The sequence below is a fragment of the Oryzias latipes genome, chromosome 3 (assembly GCF_002234675.1).
Source record: "Oryzias latipes chromosome 3, ASM223467v1".
NCBI classification, from domain to species: Eukaryota; Metazoa; Chordata; class Actinopteri; order Beloniformes; family Adrianichthyidae; genus Oryzias; species Oryzias latipes.
In genome coordinates, this window is record NC_019861.2 from 20,806,100 (window position 1) to 20,831,243 (window position 25,144).

The following is a 25,144-nucleotide window of genomic DNA, read 5'->3' on the forward strand; positions in this document are numbered from 1 at the left end:
AGAGCGACGAAAATGTAATAGTAATAAAGGAAAACACGGACGAAGTGGGGCAAAGAGGGAAAGTGTAGCTGGAGGATCTGAGGCAGGGCGGAGGGATTGCGTTTCAGACCGAGACGTGTCGAAGAACAACACAAAAAATGTAGCTTTCTATCCAGAGGAGACTTTAGAGGCACATGACGACGCAGAAGCTGCTTGGATATGGTAAGTGCCGAATCAGTCCAAAAAGAAAGAAAGCGAAACAAGTCCCTCTTTTCCCGGACGCTCGCGGACCCAGAAGGCTGGACTAGGAGCTCCTTGTCGGGGCTGTGCTCGTGTGGCGCCTCCGCTGCCCTCCGCCCGCTCTCCACAGCCCTTTTCCTTGTCGCGTTTGTGCTTCAAAACACGCTTCTCGACCCCATCAAGGGCTCTTCACCCTTTTCTCCCCCGATCCCACCGACCAAAAAAAAAAGCACATTTCTGGTTGAAAAGCGAGCTTTTCCACGGTCAACATGCTTGGAGTGGATCGCTGTCTTTCCCGTTTTCTTATCTTCCATTCATGAGGAGAGGACGGACGCTCATGTAAACACAGGTAACGACACGAGCAAAATTCAAGAATAAAGCCAAACTGTCCGGCATCACGCAGGATTGAAGGGAAATTGTGTCTCGGATTGGGAGAATCGCCAGCTCCGCTGCGCGAGCACCGACAGCGGACAGAGGGGAGATTCAGAGAAGTCACACAGCGAAAAGAATAGGATCGTGGAAACAGAGAGGAAAAGAGACAAACGCAAAGTTGAAACTTACAATTTCTCGCTGCCGCTTTGTGATCCTCGCTTTTTAATCCAGTACTGAGATGATATAGCTAAAGATCCCATCAAGGCAGTCTCCTTTTGGTCAGTTTGCGCTTAGGGTGGCAAAAGAAAGATCACTGTTGTGGCGGTGCGTAAAAAACCGAAGTAGGTACTTTTAGTTGTTAAAGGCAATATAAAAATAATTTGGATGCAAAGCAGCCGATGAGCCTTGTGTCGGAGCGAGCGAGGAAGAGGTGAAAGTGAGATCTGGTGATTGAAAAGAAAAAACTCTTTGGATCTTTATTCCTGCTAATTAGTTTCCTGCAAAAAATGGCTGTGATTAATTCAGTGCGCATGTGCTTCATTACACAGGCACGAAGGGAAGGGCTAATTAGCCGCCTTCTGGATCAATAAGATTCAGCAAAGGAGAGAGCACAGGAGAGAGAGGGAGGGAGGGAGGGAGAAAGAAGAGGGAGGGAGAGATGGAGGGATAGATACAAGTAGAAAAAGAGAAAAGTAATGATCAGGAATTGAAAATATGGAATTAAAAAGAGCGGAAAGTAGGAGTTTGATTAGACGGAAGACAGAGAAAGTTAAAGCTGGAGCGCAGGCACGGCGCCGCGCCTCACACTTTCCCCCTGCTCCTTTTCCACTTTTAGAACGGTTTTTGACCCGGTTTATGCCCTTTTTTGAAATAAAACAATAGCAGCTATGTCGCCACTATAAACACGCGCGCGATCGCGCTTTTTTATATCTCCTTTTTAGTCTCTTTCTGGCCTAAAACACAACTTATCATAGCGAGTTTACACTTTCAAGTTTTTAAAAAGTACGTTTCTGTGACTGTTATGGAAGTGTATTTTTTCTCGGCGTGTCTCCGCTGTAAACACGCAGAGAACCCGCGTGGAAGCAAACAGCAATTCCCGAAGAGTCAAACACGTTGAAAGCGATTTCCACGCAGGACTGAACAGTAACATGTGAGCTGCTCCGGTGCAGGCTGCTATATTGTAGATCTGTAAAGACCAGAGCTTATCTTAAGTACGGTGCCACCTGCATATTATCAGAGACAAGCGTTTATTTGTCCCGGTAAATATATATTTTGAGCATTAGGAGCAAACACCACGTGTCTAAAGCCTAAAAGTTGAGGTGAAATAGTCCTGATGCGCGTGGAATGTTTTCACTCAGATGAACTTTGAAAAACTTCATGTCATTTGTCCAGCGCCTGATGTTCAGAGATACATTTCTGTTTTTGTTTGGGGCGGAGAAACATATAAATCCAAGTATAGAAAGCGTAGTGTTGAGCCGATATGAATGTTTAGCGCATCTTAAAACTGTTATTGTTGTTAATATTATTATTAAAACCGCGTGCTCGTTTTTTTGTTTTAATAAGATAAAAATGACGTTTGAAAGCGCATAAAGTGTAAAAATTCATATTTATGTTTACCTGAGAAGATATAAGACATCTCTATGCATTCCAAATAAAATTCTCAACGTTATTTTTGTACAAAAAAAGCAAAAATGAGTAAAGAAATCAAAGGTGTGAGGCAAAAAATTAAAATATTTAGGAACATTATAAGTAATAAGAAGATTATTACAAACTTTTTTTTACAAATATGTTTTGTTTCATCCTAAATCGATATGGGATTATGTTTCAGTTTAACATGTTTTTTATTATATGAATTTGTTTTAATTATTTAAAATAATGCAAAAATTAAATATGATTATACCCACGTGTATGTGTGAAACAGAGGAAGTTGAAGACTACTGTGAAATCTGTAACTGAAAAGAGCATATTTTTACGATGTTATGGTTCACCCAAATTCAGATTATTAATTAAAAAAATAGATACAAAATAATATTGATGTAGCTTTGATATCTTCGGTTCCAGTGTGTTTCAGTTACATTTCTTTTCTTTATGCAGCAGATGGTGAGTCTTAAATGACTTCTTCTTGATTAGGAATAATTTCTTAAGGCCGTGCGTTTGTTCATCCATTCTTTTAACACATTTTAACTGTTGTCTCATCACTTCATTTTGGGTAAAAACTGTAGCCTTTTATAAATTTATATCTATATATATTTTTTATTTACCAAGTATCAAGCTTTGAGCCTCTCTGTAGCTTTTGTTATAATTTTTTGTTGACTCTCGGAGGAGATGGACAACACCTCACACACCGGCACATGCATCCACCCAGTTCTGTGCGCAAACGGCTCCATCCAAGCCTGCTGACTGATCATGGATGAGGCGCTTGTGCTGCTTGAGACATTTTGCGGATGTGTAAGTGTGCGTCTTTGTGGCAAATTCCGATGCAGCGCTTTACCAGCAAAAGAGCAAAATGCTCCCCATCCAAACATGTGTGCAGAACCTAAAGTAGCCATTATTGTTTGCTGCGATTTAATAAACAAGTCATAACGGAGTTAATAAAAGTGCCTGGTATTTATTTCTTCGCACGAAAAGAAATGCATAAACGGCGCCGAAATGTGTGTTTTTCATTTAAAAAACAATCTGCGCATTGCTGTCCTGACACGTTAGAAGCCCTCTGTGATGCTGTCGAGAGGACGGGTGTTGAAATAAATAAACTATATTTTATATATTCCAAGGGCCTTTGGCTTAAAGGTTGGAGAGGTTATGAAACCCCCATGGGACGCGGCGTTTCTGCAGATCCAATAGCAACTATTCCTTTGAAGAGCCTATGAAAAATCAAACTTCTCACATTGTAGCCTATATGGCCAGAACCCAACTCACCCCCCTACCACCCCACCACCACCACCACCCCAACCTCCACCCTCCATCACGCTCACCCTCCCTTCGCAGTGTCTCTCCCTCTCCCTGCTGGTAAAATATATGGTGTGCTTTAACACGGCATTTCCTCAGCACTCCGGCTTCCACAAGCCGCGACAGGCATTGATACCGGCATCTGCTGCACAGAATACCAGAGTCAGAACAAGAAAACTGCATCGCCCCATGGAGTCAGCCGCCTTCGTTTTTTTCTTTCTTTCTTTTTCCTCTCGTGTGGAGTGAGAGGCAGACTGCAGGAATCTCCAGGATTTGCAGCGTGTCTGCTCCTCTTAGGAGGAGATCTTGTAAAAATAAGAAATAAGGTAGAAAAGAGCGTAAAACTAACGAGATTATAAAACTTTGTGAGTAGGAAACCAGTTGCTCTCCTCCAGATTATAACTTCAGATTGCAAATTAGCGCGCATGATTGACACGGCTGACCATATTGAGGATGGCTAAATCAGAGGAGGGCCTGCCAGACAGAGGCCTTGTTCCTTGTAGGGCCTATGCATGAGTGAAAAGAGGAAAGTGGTGGTAGTAGTGGGGGGGGGGGGGTCTGACAAGGTCTGGGGGCCTTTGTGTTACCCTCATTCAAATGCGCCTCTCAGTGGGAAGGAATAACAGTCCACGTGCCAGGCTCAATAGGCACACATCCATGAGTGGCATTGCAAATTCAACACAACTTGTGGCTATGACAGCTCGTGCATGATACAAAGGGGACAGGCAGAGCAGCTTAGGATGCGGGGCTGCTCGTGGACGTGGGGGTTCACGGAAGTGTTTGACCGCCGCCAGAAGTGCACGGAACAAAACGCAGCACTTAGGCACGGGGCGAAGCTTGCGCCACTGCTCTGTGATTGGGCTGGACACGGCCGAAGCACACGCACTCCACGTGCCCCCCACCCCCCGCCTTCTTCTTTTTTTTTTTTTTTTTTTAGAAATATTTATTGAACATCTTCAAATGAAACGACTTATCTCAAATATCAGGCATGCGCACACATTTTCCAGACAAAGCGCAAAGGGAAGCAGAGGAAATGAGCAGTGGTGAAAAGAATTTAAAGATAAAAGCTACCATGAATGAAAAGTCGTCTAACTTTATAAAGAGATAACAGTCGCTCCATTGGGAACGATTTGTGCATTTAACATGTGCATATAGGCTGCAATGTTAAGACGGACGGTGTCAGGCATATGTTCAGTGCACGAAAATTAACAGAAAACCTGGCTTACTTTATGAAAACAGGCTCAAATACGAAGTATTTTTAAGTGGGGGGGACTAATGCATACCAAAAAAATGACATCTTAAAGGTACAGCTCTGAAATGTATTTGAAAGACAGTAAACACACTTAGGGCCTGTTTGATTCCCCTTAAGAGACAGCCAGGCAGATAAAAGGCTGCAGAAATCCTCTTTTTTAAGTCGGCCATATTATTGCATGTGTAAAACAAAGACTTTGATTTGATTCAAAGAAATGTTTTTGCTTAGATTTTTTTTAAGTTCTTAGAAAGTTCAGAAATGAATCCAGTTGATTTTCTCGGGGGGGCTTTTTAAGTAAATCCATTGCGCGAAAAAAGATTAAGGTTGGGCTGTTTACCACCGGTTCACACATGAGAGGTTTGTGTCCCGCTCCCCCCCGTGCCTCGGGTGCATAGGGCAGCGCAGCCAGGTGCAATGGGAGCGCCCTCTTATGTTCAGCCTGACCACTGGGATCAAATAGCGCATCAGCTCCTCCACAGGAGCCAAGCGCCTGCGGACCAGCTGTTGTTTGCAGGAGCGCGCTTCATCTCCTTCATAAACATCATCATGCAGCAAAATTTAGAGAGCTCTTCGATAACATTAAAGTTGGTTAAAGGAGGCAAAAGCGGGATGTTCGGATGTTCTTCAAACATTCTAATGGTTATGATTATCAAGAGGGCGCATATTGTCTGAAACTGCGGTTTTTTTTTAGATTTAGCACACGCAGATCCAACGTCACCTTGTCCCAATTAACTGGACAAAAGTCCCGCAGAAGTCAGTGGAGCAGCGCAAAGATTCAGAACAACCTAAACTAGAACATTTACTAATGTTCCTAATTTTTAAAGACGCTTTTGGAACAGTGCTTCTCATGCAGACCCTTCCTATCCCCCCCATCTTCTTTTTTTTATGTTTTGGACAGCTTTAAAAACGTGATTTCTTTACCGAGTTGTTCCCCTTATTTGTATGTAATCAGACTATTAAAAAAGTACATGTTTAATGTCTTGTCATGTTCGAGTCATTCAACTGTTGTGAGTCCCTGTGGTTGCGTTTCTCCATCTGGACTGAAGCGTTCGCAGTGACTGCTGCTGCTGTTTACAAGCAGCCCCATTCCCGATGTTTGCTTACTTTATTGAAAGGATTTCAATGTGTGAGTTGATGTCTGTTTTTAAAGTCATTCAAATTTAAATGTGATGATTTCTGTTGTTCTTGATATTATGCATATATTTTAATTTATCATTTTATTTAATAAGAAATCCTTCATTTTTGCCAAACAAAATGTGACAAATAAAGTATATTTCTAACAGTGATGACGGTTGTTTGTTTTATTTTTAATTAATACAAATGCAAGTATTTCAGATATGCTCTTGAAAATTGATTGTTTTTATTATTATGTTGCAATAATAATTAATAACTAGCTTTTTGATCGGTGTTCACGTACAGAGAAATCATGAAAGCAGAGTTCAGTCTCTCAGTGTCTGTCTGTCACACATTTACTTAAGCTGCCAAACCGATGCATTCTTCTAAAGCATTTTTGGACATGTGAACTTTAGAAATAAAGCGCTGGTGACGTTTTTTTTATTCATGCTGTAAAAATATCATCAATTTAGCGATGGATTTCTGCCTTGACCACAGAAAAAAATGAACCAAAATCGACTTCCTTTATTCTTGTGTGTGTGCGCGCGTGCGTGCGCATATGTGCGTGAGTGAAAGGCTGAGCGGTCAGACACAGCTCAGCTGTGAGTGCTGTGCAAAGAAATAGTATTTAACATGAATTATGTTGCATAACAAACGAAAATGTGCAGATTTTATTCTTCTTGAATTTATTTTTTTAACAATAATCTTAATAATGTAACTTCCCCCCCCAAAAAAATTTTTTTTTAAAGAACAAAGTCAATATCTCTTTTATAATTGTTATAATCTATTCCTGCTTTTCTCCATTTCCTCCTCATGCAACACACTTGAATCACAAGATATTTTAAAATCTTTTTAGAATAAGTTTTTTTTATGTGTATTCTACTGTAAATGATGCACAAATCTGTTAAAATGTATTTAAAAGGCTTTGTTTTTTTGGGCTCTTTCTCCTTCACAGTCCGCTGGAACATCCTCGTCATTTTCCAAATGTCTCTCAATAGCTCGCTTATATGTTGGCTCCAGACCAGCAGAAATGTCGAGCACGAGCACAAAACAAACACCGACAAACCAGAAGATGAATGCAAAGCATTTAGTCTGAAAGCCCGAAAATACTAACCAAGCACAACTTATCAAATACGGAATAGTCACCTTAGTGTTATTTTGATGCAGAGACACGGGTGCTGACTGAAGAAAGAAACAACACAGAGCAGGGCAAACAAACGGCCTAATGCACTTTTCAGGTTGGTTGATATAGTGAATAACATGGAAATCCTGAAAGCTGCTGTTACAGATTCCGGGTGAGAGACAGGCGGGTCTCTGGGGGTTTACTCGTTTTAAAGAAGCTCAGTGAAACAGAGGGATCCCAAATCAGGGCCATATGAACACTCCAGGCAACATCTAGCTGCTGGTAAACCCATCCAAACATAACAGTGGGGGTGGGAGGGGGAAGATCCCTACAAGGCCACGTTGTTCTCACTACATATGTGCTTCAACGCTACAAACTTACTAGATAGTGATTTTTTTTTTCTTCTTGATGCCAAGCGTTTTCCCCTGAATGACTCCACAAGATGAAAGATGACAGGTGGTAGCCACACAGAAGAAACGTGTTCTGCAAATCAGGTCTGCCCAAAGGTCAAATCCTGCGTCACATACAGCCGCTTGATCACATCATGTGTGTATACAAGAAGATGGTCATTTTAAAGAAAAAAAAAAAGAAAGCATGGGAATGTTTTGAAATAATAAATTCAAGGTCTCATAATTTCAGCAAAAATAAAGAAATCCGAACAGAAAGGCATTTATATCTGACACTTAAAGGAAGTTATACTTTTTAGATCTACAACATTTTTGATGGCAAATGAAAGACAATTGATGCTTTAACAGTTATAAACCTAGAGGAACAATTTCCCCTGACAAGATACCCATCAGTGGGTGTAATTTTAATGCCAACTGTGAGCTTTGATTCAAGGTGCTAGAAGTAGTTTCAGAGAACTTCAGATGCATGAAAATGTGTGAACACTACCCATAATCCTCCACAGATGCAGGTTCAACATCTTTGAAACAGCTCAGGAACAAACCCAACCAGCTCAGAAGTCTCTTACCATCAGACCTCTGAAGCATGACTCCTGTTGTATGATGGTAACTGAGGCACGATTAACCCCTGTGAGCCCTGAAAATGTAAAATGTGTCCAGGTGGCCAGAAAGCTGCCCCAGAGTGTGGTAGTGGAAGTCATGAAGCATTGCCTGTCTGCCGGCTACTTTGCGCACCATGAATGCAATATCCTCAGTACTGTGCAGCCTATCAAGCATTAAATGTTCCTGGACTCCATAAAACTGGGTGACTGCTATAAAACCGTTTCATCTATTTAGGTGTTAGCTTGTTAAGGAAGTAAAAAGAAATTGTGTTTACTTCTGCATAGCAGGTACACTCCTGGAGCCAGGGTGTCTGGTGTCCCTCGACCCATAAAAGTGTTGTGTTTCTGAAATCTTCAAAACATTTGTAAATAGGTAAAAGCAGATTCTTAATAAAGAGTATGTGATGACAGTTTGAAGGACTTTTGTTTTGAATGTCTTTAGAAATTTTATCCTCTTTAAAAATACTGTGAAAAAATGCACCACAACAACCAGCTCGCATATCGGCTGCACGCCAACCGTCCGAACAAGCTGTTTTTGTTTTGTAAAGACATAAAGGTATAAACATGAAAAACTATCTCCATATTCCATAAAAGGTCGCACATTCCCTGTGGTCTGATGACCAGCCGTCTTTAGTAGCGGTCCGTGTGCGTTGAACCACAGACACACAACACCTCACCTGCAGCTTGATTCTATTTTGAAATCACGTAGTACAGCACATCCCTGAATGTGACACTGCTTTGTCGGAAAAAATACAAGTTTATTTGTGTTGATAAAAATGAAATGCTTAGCGATGAGATATTAGAAAATGAAAACAGAGGAAACAGCTTCACAAAATGATTGATGTTGAATTTAACTGTTTGAAGATGTGCTAAAAATATCTGTTTTGTATTTAAAGGTTAAACAGGAATTTGATTAATACTTTTTGTTCTTATTTATGCAATGATAGAACACACCGGATAGAGACAAAAATGTTAATTGTGAAAGAAACCCCTATATTCAGTTATATAAACATTATTCTATTATATCACATTACATGTTTCAAGCTGCAACTGTATCCCTCAGTGGCAGAGAGATGAATGCTGGAGCTGCATGAGCACTTGGTACATTACCATAAGATTTATAAGAAGCATACCAACAATGATAACCTGCATTTTGTCCGTTTTTTTGATCTTGTGTTTCTTCAAATGTGCAAATACATTTCCTCAGGACGGAGGCAAAAGGAAGGAGAAACTGGTTCTAACCTGTTCTGTTTAGAATTGTAAATGCACTGCACAGGCCCTGCTGTCCAATTACATACATCTTTCATGTATGAAATCATGCCGGTCTATTCTTCTAAATGGGAAGGGCTGGCACAAAGAGAGCAACTTACTGTAGAGGAACCGTGTGCGGACCACATGAAAAATAAGGTCTAGTGTCGGAGCCCTGGAGCCTTGGGCAAGGAGCACAGCTCCATCAGCGCACAGGCCAGGGAGGGGAGCTGCTTTCCCCCAGACTTGAGTGCTTTTTGCTGATGACTCCTGCTGTATTATTTTTGCCCTCTTTGTAAGGCGGCTGACCCTGTGGGTCCTAAATCAGACTTCACAGAAAAAGTTTCCAGATCACGTCCTTAATTAGTCCCACAATGAAAAATATTGTTTCTTGTGCTTTCAAGTGTTTTTCTTTAACCTAAACTAAAAAAGGATCAAATAAAAAAAGGTGCTCTGGATTTACTTGTTCTCTCATTGATCACAGTTGCTAAAAAATTACTAAACACATTTCCGTCAATGACAAAAGCCATAACTCTTATCCTTCCATTTATTTTTTTTGTCTTGCTTCAGCCTCAGTGTTTTCTCCACCTAATTTCAAATAAAATTGTTTTTGGTGTGCTGTGTTTAGTTGTCTGTTTGGAATTTATGAATCTGAGTCAGAATGGATCAAACTAAAACCAGCAGAATAATTCACTCTGGTCCCTAAAAGGCGGTTGATCGTTGACTGACGGAATGTTCGCCACTTAATGAAAAGGATGATGGGAAAGCGTGCATCTGAAGATTTGAATGCAAAAAATACAAACCTTGGCTTAATAAAAAGAAAGATAGAACAATCAAATCAAAAAGAAATGAAGGTGATAAATTGTCAATGGATATGAAGAAATGTGTCCCTCAGGCTGTGAAAGCACAAGCCTCTCAAAGAGTTCACTTCATCCTGTTGCTGACCCTATGCTGTAATGAAAAGCATCCAAGAGGATGAGGACTGCAGATGTGTTAGGGATGACATTTTGTATTAAAGCTTGTTCCTGTCTAAGTCTTTGAATATAGCATATATGTGTATGTAAAGTGTCTTTTTAAATGCAACATGAAACCTACCTATTCCTTGTTTAGGTGGATCTCAACGTGCAAATTGAACAAAAAGTCAGCTAAAATTAATGCTGAATTTAATATTTTTTACAAAAGTAATCATGATGCCCAGACCGAAGGCAAGTGTTTCAAGACTTGCAACTCGTGTTTGATTCATTTTTCGCATGTTGCTATGTTAAAACAAAGGAGAGTCATTGCTACAAAAAAGTGGGATCTCCAGGCAGCATGAAGCTTTAAGACATCTGTCTGTGATCATAGAAATGGACAGCTTCCTAAAGCACAGATAAAGACACATGTCAAAGACGGCCCTGTCTTTCAAACTTGTTGCTGGTAACAATTTGACTTTCATTTCCTAGAAAGAAAAAAAATAGATTGTATTTATTGAATACTGAAGGAAAAGTGCATGACCTTTCCTGATGCCCCTAAACACAAAAATGTTATTGCTACTTCTCAAAAAGAATTAACGTGAGGATCCATTTTAAACGGTAATGTTTTGCTTGGCATTCACTGGTTTAAGTTGCTATGTAGTGCAATGGAAACTCCAAGAAAAATCTAAATAGTTTCCTATCATATACAAAGCTGTTTTATGACACAGATGTCAAGCTTGACTCTTGAAATTCCTCCAGATTTCTTGAACTGTATAAAACTCATGTACACAAAAAAGGTAAATACAGACAAAAACATTCTGATATTTAAATTAAATGTAATAAATTAAATTTGAAAAATTTGCATCTTTGTTTCTGATATGTTAAGCCTATTTTTGGCATCAATCCCATTTACTTTTAATACATAGTTAGATATTTCATAAAAACATATACTTTTGGTATGTAATTAATTCCATTGCTATAGAATTAACAATCTCTTTCTTTTTTTAAGTGGGGGGGTACTATAAATCATTAATAAACATGTCATTATCGCCAATATATTGATGTATTTATGTCTAAAATACACAAGAATAATTCAACAAAAAATGCAAAATGGTATTTAAGAAATACTACAAGACTGACAAAGAAAATTCCCATTTCAGGCATCTAGATGCAATTATTTGTTTTGTTTTTTTGTGCATACAGATCAACTACCCCAATAACTGTGGACTCAAAAACTGTTGAAGCACTAAATGATATCATATTAGGTTTGCCGTCTGCCTTCTACCGAGTCATTAATACTAAATTTGAGATAGTGACAGACATACAGTACAGGCCAATTGAATGAGAAGGTGTGTCCAAACTTTTAGTCTGTACTGTATGTCTGAAGTACGAAAAATTCAGAACGAGCCTCTAGGAGTATGCAACCCCAACCAACATATAGACAACCTCTGAAAGGAACACACAAGCACAAAAGCATGAAAATGGGCCATTTGTCAGTCAGGCTTTCCTTTACACCAAATCTGAAGGCAAATTAAGCATCTGGGCGACACGTTAGCTTCAAAGCCCTTACAAAGGTAAAAAACTCAGTTTGGACAGCAGGATAAAGCGGGACTTCACAGTCTTACCTGATGGGGTTTCTGGTCTGAGTTTCCAACACAGAGAAGCCACCCTGACTGTGTTCCTTTTCAAGTGTCCGTTTGAAGTCAGCAGGTAGAAAGGTCACGCCCTCTTGGTCACAGCAGGTTTGTCGAAGCAGAGGTGGATGACCAGCAGCTATTGCTAAAATTCAGGCCGTCTTTGCATATACAAAAACAGCAAAGAAAATTCTAAAGCTATTGATCCAGTGCCTGGCCACTTGAAGTGGTTTTGGTAAATGTACTCCTAGATTTCCAGGTGTTTCCAGGGTTTTCCAAAGCTATATGTTTTGGGGTTTAGAGACTCCCAGGTCACAAGATGAGTAAATCAGGATGCCACCATTGCCTGGAACAAAGGAAAACAGGAAAGAAAAACAATGTCACACTCATGTTTGGAACACAGCGGGAAATCATTACAACAAAGACACTGCTCCATATTAGCAGTCTGGGAGCATCCACAATTTCTGAACCTCAACCCGGAAATGTGTGCGCATAATAAATGTCTTTCAGGAGAGGCAAACCAGAGCAATGTGACTTCCATCAAGACTTCAAAATTAATCATCTGTTTTTAGAGTCAACAAAATTAATCTATAATTATCTGTATTCGACTGCTGCAAGACAGCCTCGCATGATTTCAAGATTACATTTAATAGCAAATCAATTGTCGTGAGTAATTTCTGTTCTTATATCACTGAAGACTTTTCAAAAAAAATAAAAAAAGGATCTGCAGAGAAACTTAATTTCCCTGTGACGAGAACAAGACATATTCCTGTAATGGCATATGTAATTGCCAGTTCTGCAGAGGATCTGCAGCCTGTGACAACAAAGTCTTTTAGACAATACTTATTTATTCAACTGTCAATCCAGCAAAGAAAGAAAAAAAGATGTTAAAAAAATTCTTTGTATTCCATATGGGCCGAGCGTATGAAGCTGGGTAAATACGCTTGTGATATGTTTCAGTATTTCCACAGCACCACATTAAATTTTGGGAATACAGCTGGAAAAGGAAAGAGCTTGTGATAAATGAATAGCTCCTTTTCAGCCGTATCTGTTTGGAAACATTGCGTGATTGCTTTTACCTCTGTGGTTCGACTCGAGTTAAACCCTGTTTTTAATTGTTCCCAAGAGTTCTTGGTGTGGTGCTGATAAGACACTCTGGGAGCAACGTTTAAAATTGCAACAAAAATAAGTAGAGGCTTGCTCATTGTCCACAGGTACGTCTGAATCACAAGAGGAGATCCACGAAGAAAGAAATAAGGATGATGGGGAAGGAAAATGAATGACAATCAGAAGGGTGCCGCCTTTGTCTTTACAAGAAACTCACGTTTGAGCTGCCTGATCAGTTCCTAACAACTTCATCATGAACTCGGCTTTCGGCATCCAATCACAAACATCACTCCTATCTGTTTAATCTGCAGCACATGAACAAGACACAGTGCATCACTTTCTAATCAATAATTAAATTATTTTCATGACATGGTTTTGTCAGCAGTTCCAGCAGACAGAGAACAGAACTGTTAATTTGTCATCTCTCCTCCACCTCTCCTATAATTCGACCCAGGCCACGACTTCTCAGTTTGTCAGTGCGACCTGTGGGAGTGTGTGTGTCGGATCAATAGCCCACCCACAGCAGAGCCGCTGGCGATCCCTGACCTGTGCTATTGATTAGGCTTGGCTCAGCTGCCAATAGCAATGTGCTGGATGTGACACCATGCTAAAACGGGAACTAAGGAAGAGGGATTCGGAATTGCCAGTGGCAGCCCCACAGCACACTACAGATAAAAGTCAATTCCACTTAACCAAACCACTGACAACTAAATAGTTAACAGATACAAGAATGCATAAAGTGACGGCAGCAGCTGGATGGCTTTAGGGATTTCCTGGTCCATGACCTGTATTGAAAAGCACAAAAGGCCAGGGGACATACATGGTTACATGTGTTTGTTTACTTGTAATGAGGCCATTGGTTCCTCTGCGGGATACACCTGTCACATTTATGTCTTTAGTCCAGAGTATTTAAGGCACTTTCTCAAGTTTATTAAGCATTGACAGGTAAATATCCAGCGAGATTTTTTTCTACAATATTTACTGATATTTGAGCAAAAAGAAACAGTTATAAAAATGGGTCATCAATAAGAGGCCAGTCTCTGCACTGCAACCTGAAATACTCTTTGAAAAGGTTTAAAGAGCCAATCTTCAGTGGACAAAGCTGATAGGAAAATGGGTCAATATGATGAAAATGTTTCTTTTTTATGAAATACATAACAGTGTGTCTTTTAAGTAACAGTTGTGCTAATACCCTCACACACCTCCACAGCAAATCCTTTGACTTACAAAAAAGCTACTAATGGTAAAAAGTACAGCAGTGTTTCTTGTGCTTGCACAAACAGCTGTAACACACTTCATATACATCTGTCAAGCTTTTTACGATTCTTATTGCTTCCAGTCATTACCAGCAAACATTACAGTAGTTTACCAGTCACTTTAGCTCATGTGTTTAAGCCCATGTCTCCCATGTAATTGCTGAGTGACAGAAAGGCAATACTGACCACTTCATTATGGTACACCCAGTCTAACTGGACAGTGACCTCTTGGGCTCATAAGGTCAGTCTGGCCAGGCTGACCTTATGAGCCTTAGTCGTCAGGGGTCATCCAGCCAATATCTATTTACGACTGGCTATGTGGCGGCTGCTATGCATCAAGGCCATCTGATGCAGGCAGACTGCTTCTTTCAAATATTGATTGAGGTTTGTCTACTATGACTGAACTTGGACAGGTCTCCCAACACGGAGGGTTAGGGTAGAGGCTTCCAGGTCAAGTGTTGGTGTATATTAGCGTAATGGTTAAAGCAGTTAAAATAAAACAAAATAAATAAATAAAGAGAACTTCCACAAAATGAAATGACTGGTTCTGGTATTAGAAAGCATTAAAAATTGGATTAACAAAAAGAAAAAGAAAATGTATAATGACAAGAAGTAAGGTAAGGTATAGAACCAAAAATTCAACACAAATGAAGAACTTCTTGCATCTTTCAATTTTAAGATTTGGTTCCTACCATTCTCAACAGATTATTTGTTTTTATTTTTCAGGACGTACAATAGAAACATTGATCAATTTTTAGCATAATAAAAACTAACAAAGCTTTATTTGAATCAAACTTATGGGGTAAAGAATTAATCCAGCGGAAAAATATGTCTACAAGTCACTTTTGAGGACATTTAAAAGTGAAACTGTAACTCATTATGTATACATGTACTTGCCTATACCACGAACAGCCAGTTTCTGTGCCAGACCTTTTATGTAAATACTAAAGCATTCCAGATGCTCATTATTTGTCATATGTCTGCAGCTGCTTGTCACTGTTCATATTAAATCACAATAATGGCAAATGAGCACTGACACTGGAGAGACAAGCATGCATTTGAAACGGCATTTTATAACACTTTGTTCAGTTTAATAAAAAAAAAAAAAATTGGAAAGATAACCCGGTTTTAAAAACTCCAGATAAACAGCAAGGATTGCATCCTTAAATAATAAATGATCCTCTACCTCTTAGAGACGGTGAAATAATTGAAGGCAACAATGTCCTATAAGAGTGCCGCTTCAGCTGTGCTGATTCAGAATCCCTCATAACTTCAAACGTTCAGTCATAAAGTATATATAATCTGTAAGAGAAGGGCCCTGCATGTCTGTTTACAATTTTACTCTAATTAAAGCTGCAGGACGAGCTCGGCTTTGTTAAAGTTGATGTGTGTTTGGTGTACTTCCCCACAAACTTTACCACTGGCAAATTAGTTGAGGGGGAAATACAAAACGAAGCAAACAATAACACTCCAATATGATCTGCAGTTGTGGAATAAATATTTCACAATCTGTCTACATTTGACACACTTTCAGAGGAGAACAAAGGATTCCTGAACAACAAATTGCTCAAACTTAGTCTGGAGACAATAACCTTTTTGACCTACATTAATTCACCGTGTGGCTGTTTAATATGTAATCTGTCCTTGATTTGTTTGGAATTTAGGCTGACACGGTTATTTCCCTTTTAAATGAAAAAGCTTTTATTAAAAAGAGACATCAAAAAAGATAATGCAGAGAACAAAGAAGAAGCCCAAGAAAGAGATACTGAGCGCCGATTAAAGATCTGCTGCTCATGTGCCACGCTTTTACTTTTTTCTTTAAAAAACTTATCAGAACCTGAGTGAATGCTGTCTATTAAACGGAATATCACATCCCTGAAATGATACGCAGCTTAGTGCTTGAGGCCAGCGGTGAGGATGAACTGACGAATACAGAAAACCAAGCAAGCGTTGCGTTGATGAAGCTGGTATTTTCCCATTTTCCCTCTGTGAACAGCAGTATACCGTGTGTCTAAGAGGGATAAGGTGGCGCTTGATGATTAATCACTGGACATAATAAAGCTTCTCACCATGAGCGCACAGTCCAGCTGATTTTGTGATATGATTGGAGCCGATTTGAAAAGAGAAATAATCATTCCTTACAGTGCCTTCATAGGACACTCTAATGACATCTTCTGATTGGAGCTTGCAGAAAAGATTATGAGGGCCTTCTTTAGACTTCTGTCCAAGATTATTTTTTAACTTTATGAAATGGGGGCCACAGGCCTGGATGCTGCTGATTTGAGGATTAAGATGAGATGACCTTTTGGTATTATGTTGCACCATGTAGAAGTTTCCACTCCTTCATTACATTAGACTCTATCGATGCTTGGAGCCCCTGTAAGGCCCCTTTGAACATCACAATGCCTTTTTGTTGGCTGGTATACTTCAGGCGTCCACCCCCTGTAGTGGGATTACTGTGCCTGTGTGTGCATAAAAATACTGAAAGGGGTGTGGTGTGACCATGCAAGGATGCATGTCAGACTCCATTGAAGGAACAATCTGGCCTGAAGAACTTCCTTTTCTCACTTTATTGCTGTCATTCAAAGTAATATTGTTACAAGCATTTGCTAGATGATCTGGCAGCAAGATTAGATTTCACCTGCACATCACCTGAACTAGCCATGCCAGGATTTAGCCAGTCCCACTATAGGGCGCACGTAAAATATCGGGGAGGAGGGTGGCTCTCGGAGAGCTGAAAGTTTGGGTGTCGTCAAACCCCTCCGAGCCCCTGAAATGAATTTAAAAAAAAACATAATATCAGTTCATCTATCTTCTCATTTGATCTATTAGATTTGACTTTAAAGTTTTATGTTGAATGCTCTTGCTGACACTACCCTCTGCATGTACCCTCTACCCTGGCTTCTTGGGCCAGGCACAAGCAAAACACTGGTCTGTGCCCTGTTCAGGCTGTATTTATTTTATTATTTTTGTTCTTTTTATAACTGTCTATTTGTCCATGTGTCTGTTTGTCCATCCTTACATATTTTTTCTTTTTGCATTTCTAAGTTGGCTTTTGTGTGGGTGTTTTGGTTTATGTCATTCTTATTTCTATAGTTAGTTGTACATTTTGATGGAATATCACATTTGGGGGAACAGTCACTGCATTTAGAGGGGCATTGCCCCCCCCCCATGCCTATATCCGAACCTTGGAACTAGCCCTATCACTTTTAGGCCCCTGCCAGTCAACAGAAAATAATAGATTTGAATTTCCCACCTAATTCTATTCTCACGTTTCTTTCACTGAATGTCGACTTTGAAGTGTGAAGAACTCCAAAACTGAAATTGAAAGGCAAAGTCTCACTTATTTCAGATTCAAGTTGACATGTTTTAAACATTTTCTCGGATCAAAAGGCATTACGTAGAAACTAAAAAGGAAGCCACCTGTCACTTACAAACACTGCTGCTTGTTTGTCTTAAACAGACTCTGCTTATGTTTGAAACAAGTCGAATCATCTCACCCCGAGGGCCAGTTTGTTTTCTCTTGTTGTTCTCAGGCGGTAAAAACTAAAATGCGCCAAATAACTTAATGAATGTTGCACACCCGTGAGCACCCTGACAGTGAGTGACACTTTTGGATCATTCATCTTCAGCAGGACTGCACTCTCTGCTGGGTGTGAAGGGAGAGGCTATAACAGGCATCAGACAAACGCTGGCCAACATCTCCAGGCTCCTTTGATGTGGGAGGCATTGCTTACCCCTATAACTTACAGCCTAGCTCTGCAGGGACCCATTTTTATAACCTCCATTATTTTCAATCATAAATATTCAAATGCAGATCTTAAATCCAAAGCTTAGTGAGAAGAATAGCCAAAAACAACATGCAGCTCCAAAGATTCCCCCAGCTCTCGCTCCTCTATGGAAAATCATTATGAAGATTAATACAAAAATCAAACAGAATGCTGAGGCAAGGCTGTAGGACCCAGCAAAAAATAAAGTACTCATGTGAAAGAGTCAGATGGGATTTTTGGTCAAGCTTCTCTGGCGTTTTTTGTTCTTTGAGTGTTTTGACAGATTCTGCATTTCCTCCTTTCGACTGCGAATTAATATTTACAGCTCGAATATTAATCCCGATTCAGTAGTGGATTAGTTTGCCATTGTTCCCTCAGAGCTGAGCCCCAAATAAAGGCGCAGACAACGAGAGGAAATCTATACCTCTCTGCCCTGCAAACAAAGACCTCTGCACACAGAGATAACACATGTCCCTGAAACAGAGACCCCCCTGTCCTACCCATATGCTGAATCTTCCATCTCTTTTCCAATTCTCCATCTCACCCTCAGCCCCACATTCCTCCTTCCTCACCCCACTCGTTCTCCCCGTCTCCCTCTCTCCATGAGAAAAAGTTTGCCATGGTAGATTTGCAAAGCAATTGTGCCCTTAAACTGCGCCTTTTCCTCGGCTTATACCATGCATTTTCCAGAGTTTATCAAAGAATACAATGGGGTTATGCTTTCACCATTATTCTCCAGGCAAGAACAGTAATTTAAATGCAGCAGTACTACTGAGGCAGGGCACAGCCCTGCTGTCTCACTACAGAACATAGAAAGATGAAAATGTGTTACAAAAAAAAGGCACCGCATTACTTTGTTGACCTTTCCTGTTCTCATAGTTTACAAACAGCTGTGAAGCTCCTTCCTCTGGGCCCTTTGTACATCAGAGAGCAGGACTGATGGAGGCGCACCATCCTTAAATGAAAGTCTTTTTAACTTGCCTTCACTGTGGCTCACAACAGCACAACCTCGCAAACACATATTAACTTTATTCCTGCTACCACTGCAGTTGACAAAGACGGGGAAGAAACACACGCTGCCTTGGATGAGTCATCTTGTCATGTGCGTATACGTTGTGCTTTTATATGTAGTCTATGAAGAAAAAAAACAGCAACTTCTACTTCTTCAAGTGTGAGGTAGATGGGAGACAGTTTCATCAAAACCTCTGATCAAAACATTTTATTCACAAAGGTAATTCAGCGTGCTGTATTTAAGAAATGAGCATGCGGAGGAGACAAAGAAGTGAAATAGTTCAAAATAAAAAATGTATTCTAAAAATCCATTTTAGCATCTTAATAGAAAATTCCAGAAAATGCAACTAATTAGGAAGATTGTCATTCACACACAGCACAAACTCACAATTTTAAGTTCATTTTTGCTATTTGAAAAACAAAAAAAGCACTCAGAGTTGCATTTTAAATAGCTTTAAACACAGGCTTGGTGCCAGTGCTGAACTTAGAGGGGAAAGGTGCAAAGGGCATGAGAGGATATTAAAGGCAAAAAAGGAACTTTTCAAGAAACACTGTCCTGACATGGAGAGCAAGAAGAGAGGGAAAACTCTCTAAGCAGGAGGGGGGGGGGGGGTGTACTGGAAAAACTGAATGACAACAGTCGAATAAACCCACAGAAGCATAACAGTCTGACTGGTCAGACTGATGAAAACGGGCAGCACTCCTGATGTCATTATGCTTTTAATCTATCCATTGATGTCTGCGTGTCAGGTTGGGCAGATACTTCCAGACTAGAAGGGGTTAATGGGAAATCAATGTCAGGGATGTGAGTATGAACAGGACATGGGGAAAGCGGGACAAGGGGGTGTGGAGTTTGAGAGGGGGATATGAACATTGTTTCCTGTGATAGCAGCAGTCTTCCCAGATGTTTTCTGTCATTCAGTGGAACACTCTGGTGACCAGATGTTTCGGCTCAACGCCTTAGTGCCGGGTTTACATGGTAGCTGAGGATCAATACAGGTCAAGTGTATGGTAATGTTTGTCAGCGCTGGTGTTTGAACCAGACAGAAGACTGCGCTGGGCAAAAAGTCACTTGCATGTGTAAAATAGCAACCTTGTTTGATGATTGTTTTACTAAAGGTGCACACACCAGCGCTTTCTCATTAACACAGATCGTATGTTCCACCAGTGTCAGCGAGATCTCCAAATGTCGATTACACGAAACAAAAGGAAGCTCTCGTTTGGAACTTAAGGTAAAACAAATACAACAGAACGCAGCCGGGGTGTTTTCTTTTAAATGCCTGAGGGCATTTGGAGAGGTGGGTGTGGGGTTGCAAAGGGGGAACAAGGAGCAGGTCCCAGTGCAGTACGGCTCTTTGTAGTTTGAGAGCTCTGAACTAGCCAGAGGCTTACTGTTCTAACCCTTACCCCTCCAAGAGCCTGTTTGGGGAAATTACACCACAGCGTAATAATTAATCAAGTAAACACTGAACTGCTTTGATTTGGATTACATTAACATATTATCAATAATGCATTAGTCAAATACAAATAAACACCTTTGCATAATAGCATACTTAAGTAAGTACACGTTCACACTAAGCAGGAAAGTTCATCTTAAAGCAGTAATGAAAACCACAGAGAGCAAAGTCTGTAGAATTTTTGTGGTTTTTGGAAGCAACTTCGCTTTAAACTGTCTGTGTTCATCAGCTTCCTTTAGAATCACCCATTTGAAGCTTTTACCAAGAAGCGGAAAAAAAAAAATGAAGCCACTTATTTATTCTTAACAAAGGCAGAATGCATCATGCAGAGTAAATAAACACTGATGAGGGACTGAAATCACAATGCACGTAATTTGTGCAAAGCTACTCTGGGTTTGATTCCAAAAGTAGTAAAATGGATTGAGAAAAAGAGTTAGTCGCTTTTATCATTTGCAGAGGATTCGAATCAGCTCTGCTTTTGTATTTTCACTTAAATGCATGTTCTGTTTTTCTCCGATAAGTTGTGTTGTTTAAAAGCATCCGTTCTCGTCTAACGCTTTGTTCATTGGAGGAACTTCATGCCTAGGGATTTTCTAAACACAATTCATCAAAGTGGATGGGCATCCTTTTTTTCTGCATTCCTAATCCTTTTTGCTGCAGATGAGAGATTTGCTGTTCAGACTCATTAAGATTAAAGCGTTTTGCCAGAGTTATTTAAGAATGCAAAGTTCCATGTGAGACCTCTCAGAGTTCAGAACAGAAGAAAATCCCATTGACACGGTTGGTGCACTGGAGGCTGATCTTAGCCTATATTTTTCAACTGTTTTTGTTGTTGTCTGTGATTGAGTGATTGCATGACATATACTTTTCTTTAAACACATTCCTAACTTTTTAACATAACTTTCAAAAGATTATTTGTGTATTCCTCCAAAACCTTGACTGACAGTATCAGTATGGTGTCTGATTGTACTCAGTTTTTGATGATGTGGTAAAAATTTACCTTTATAATTAGACTGTAACAATTTATTTTAACAATTCGATTCATATCATCGTTTGTGGTTGACGATATGATTCATAGTCAATATTGATTAATTTTGAATGATCTGATTCACTGACCTAAAATCTATCCAAAACATCTATAGCCAAAAATTCAACCAATGTGACTCAGCGATAAATACCTGACTAGTTTGAAAATCCTTAACAGTGCAGGTGATGATTTCCTGATTCCTTGTATTTATTGCAAGTAATTAAGTGTTCATATAAATATTTGTACAAACAAACAAGTAAACAAGAATTATAAGTTAATTGTAAGTAAGATAACAGATTCACCTATTAAGCTGGTTGATTGTTACACCCCTACTTTATAATGAAGGTATGTGAGGGACCCTGAACCGTTTCATTCTATTTTTATTGTCTTAAGCAACACAAGTTATTTTGCAAAAACTAGGCAATAACTAGGAGACAAATTAGCTGTTGTTTCCGATGGGAAGTAATACATTGCAGTCACAGACTGTAAATGAGAAGTTAACTAGGTTGTACTTTTGCTTTTTCATCTGATTTTGGCAGCGTAACTGTATCAGTGAAATGGCTTGACATGCAACATCTAATGTACAGCTAGAGGAGATGGGCATCATTTAGCAGAAAAAAAAAAGATTATCATTGGATCAGTGCGAGTGTTAGTTTTCTGCCTAAGGATTTTCATATTAATTTCCTTGGCTGGAGTTTGAACACTCTGTTGGCTGGGCTCTGAAGCTCCTGCTCCAAACTTTCTAACTCCAAGTGTTGCAATCTGGTTCTATTTTACAGCTGGCCTTGAGATTGTAACAGAGCTCCTTTCTCTCCCTCCTCAACCGCATATTTAATCCCTGCGCTTATGTCAAACTTAATTACAGAACCTTGTACAAAAAAATAACAAGTGAGCCTTGTAGGAGCGAGAAGGAGAAAAGATGTGTATTAAGCAGGAGGGAAGAAGGGAACATTAGAAGAATGCTAAGGAGGTGTGTGTGAACATTTTAATGGCGGAGAAGGAGACATCTGAGAGTCAAGCACGGTGAATGACCAAATAAAAGGCACGATCAACATTTGAGCATACAAAACATTCAAATGATAATATTTTTTTAATAACTGCAGCAGGCTGTTCTGCATTTGAGAAGAACGGTGCTGAAATATCCCAGTTTTTCTTGTACTTTGCTAAAATTTAGAGGCAATATTTCCAAAAAGGAAAATGCGGCAAAGACAAAAATTAGTTATTAGTTCCTGTATCAATAAGTCTTGATTTGAAATCTTCAAATTCTTCTGAGCCAAAGAAAAAAGGAAAACAAATAATCAGCAGCAAGTTACCTAGAATGTGTATTCACGCGTGTGTGTTTGTGCACCCAAAACTATTTACTCTGTAGAAGTGGAACACTCAGGGAGAGAGATGTTTAGTCTGTCAGTTTAAAACTATTACCTCAAACTCTGAAAATATGAGCTGAGCCTGTCGTGCATCGACACAGGGAGACAGCGCTGTGAAGAGCAAACCTTTGAAAAGTCTAAATCAATTTTTGGGGGAATAACATAACAAACGCTTCGCTGCAGTGAAGAAAAGGGGATCTCTTTTTTTAACACTTTGAAAAGCACATATTCATACAATCTTCATAAGGCAAAACAGAATGAATGCCGTATACATGAAGTCTTTTGAAACAGGAGATGACAGGGAGGGAGAGAGTGAAGACACTGGGACGTTCCTAGGGAAAAGTAGACAAAACAAACAGAAGGACCATCCATGACATACACAGTCTTCTCATATTTATTTCCTTACAGGGGGCACATTGTGAATACCTTCTAAGACACCCACCCTTTAGGCCAACCTACTGGCTGAAGCCTTCCCAGACTAAACTTGAGTGGTCAAGTGAACCAGAGAAGTTCCCATGCCACCAGTTGTGGAACTGGCATGCCAGAAAGAGGTATTTATAGTAGGTCTGAACTAAAGGGCCAGGACAGAGGGCATGCTTGTTTTCATTTCCATCCCCCAGTCACTTCTACTCGGCCTCACATGTGGGTGTTAAATATATGTCCAAATACGCTGTTGGGGCAGAAAATAGGAGGCAGTGGGTTCCACTGGAGTCAGTTTAAGGCCCCCAAAGAAAGAAAGAAAAGAAAAAAACTCAAAAGGGTCTAAGTAGGAGGCTTAGTGCCAGCTCCAGGACACAGCTGCAACCGACACGACAACGAGAGGCTCGGGCCAGGCCCAATGCACTCCATTCACAGGCTCCATAGTGAGCAAGAGAAGAAATGTCCAGACAAAACAAAGGCATATTCAAATGGAAGTGCTAGCACAGACCTGCTGTAATGGCATCCTCAACATCAAACAACATCTGGCTCTTCCATATAGTCTGTTGTGCATTTATATTGCTCTGTCTTTCTGCATGGCAAATCCAGAGTGACATTATTACTATGATGGAAATAGACCCTATAAATACAAAGCACTGTGATGAATATAACAGTGATTATGGGGGCAGGGATAATGGGATCACGAAAGAAAGAGAGACCCATTGAAGTTTGGTCTGTTTTTGTGTTTGGGAATTCCTTTTAACTATTCGTCTAATGTATGAAAAATTACAGAGCCAACAATGGAGTGGTAATGATTTGGGTCTCTGAGCTCATAAGACCTCTTTAGTGATGCTCTTTCCAGTTTTAGCTCAGTGTTGCCACTTAGAGCAGTGTAAAAGCCTCCCAAGTGGCATTTTTTGTAAATGATACTTTGACAAACCAACAGCTAATAGATTGTCATACAGATGGTTTTTGAAAATGGCCAAAAAAGCAGTTATGAAGAATTTCTACATAGGACAGCCATTACAGCCCTGCTGTAAATTATCAGTCTTTTTTTCTTAATCAGATAAACACTCCTCTGCACATCCTGCTTGCCCACACAGGAGGCTTTTACAAAGATATATCCTAGATCTGTACCTTTTAGAACTTAAGCAACACCCTGGCCTGAGCCCCTGTAGAAATCCCAAATGTAAAGGAGCCATCCACTAGCTGATTGCATCGGAAAGATTCCACAGACAGTTTTTTTTTTCATACTTGTGGGAAAATAGCAGTTCTTGTTTCCTTGGATGCTTCACACATTCCTCACTTTGTCTTTACATTGCAGGGTCCCAAGGCAAGGGTATGGCCAAATACACTCCAGAGGAGGAGACTAAACGAAAGGTGTGGCCTCATGAAATTGTAAGGAAATTGTGTGTGTGTTTATTTAGGAGAGAGTTGCTAGGCGATGTGAACTCTAAAAGGCACTAATTACATTTCTCTGAGCTTGATGAGTATAACAGAAGTTGGACAGGAACTTTCCAGCTCATTTAACCTCTCAGAACACAGCTGGGAATTACAGATAACAGAACATCTGGAAGTCACAAAAATACTTCTCTAGTTCCTGATCCAAACTAATGCAAAAGTAGCCACATCCTGCAATGAATGTTATCCAAGAGCTAACACTGGGAAATATACTCATGAAAAGACATATATAGCATTTTTTCTGTATTGTTATGTACTTAACTTGAAGATATTCCTTATCAGACATTAGACTTTGCACAAATCCTTAACTGTGAAGTTTATCTTTTTAGTACAAATGTGACCACCTTCTCCTTATGACTGTGGACAAATGACAGATGTGAATGCCTTCTTGTGTTGAACGCATTC

The 25,144-nt window shown here is 39.9% G+C and overlaps 1 protein-coding gene and 1 long non-coding RNA gene across 2 annotated transcripts in view; both read right to left on the reverse strand.

The window, feature by feature from the left end:
• The window catches only part of zfhx3 (zinc finger homeobox 3), a 126,090-nt gene extending 121,331 nt beyond the window's left edge, over nt 1–4,759 (reverse strand). The window contains exon 1 of the mRNA XM_023953481.1: nt 781–4,759. The gene's annotated coding sequence lies outside the window, so the exon portion shown is untranslated. The remainder of the gene's footprint in view (nt 1–780) is intronic.
• A 6,499-nt stretch (nt 4,760–11,258) lies between these two features.
• LOC111947148 overlaps nt 11,259–25,144 on the reverse strand; it is a 58,390-nt gene continuing 44,504 nt past the window's right edge. Inside the window, exon 3 of the long non-coding RNA XR_002872968.1 lies at nt 11,259–12,212. This is a non-coding gene — a long non-coding RNA (uncharacterized LOC111947148). The remainder of the gene's footprint in view (nt 12,213–25,144) is intronic.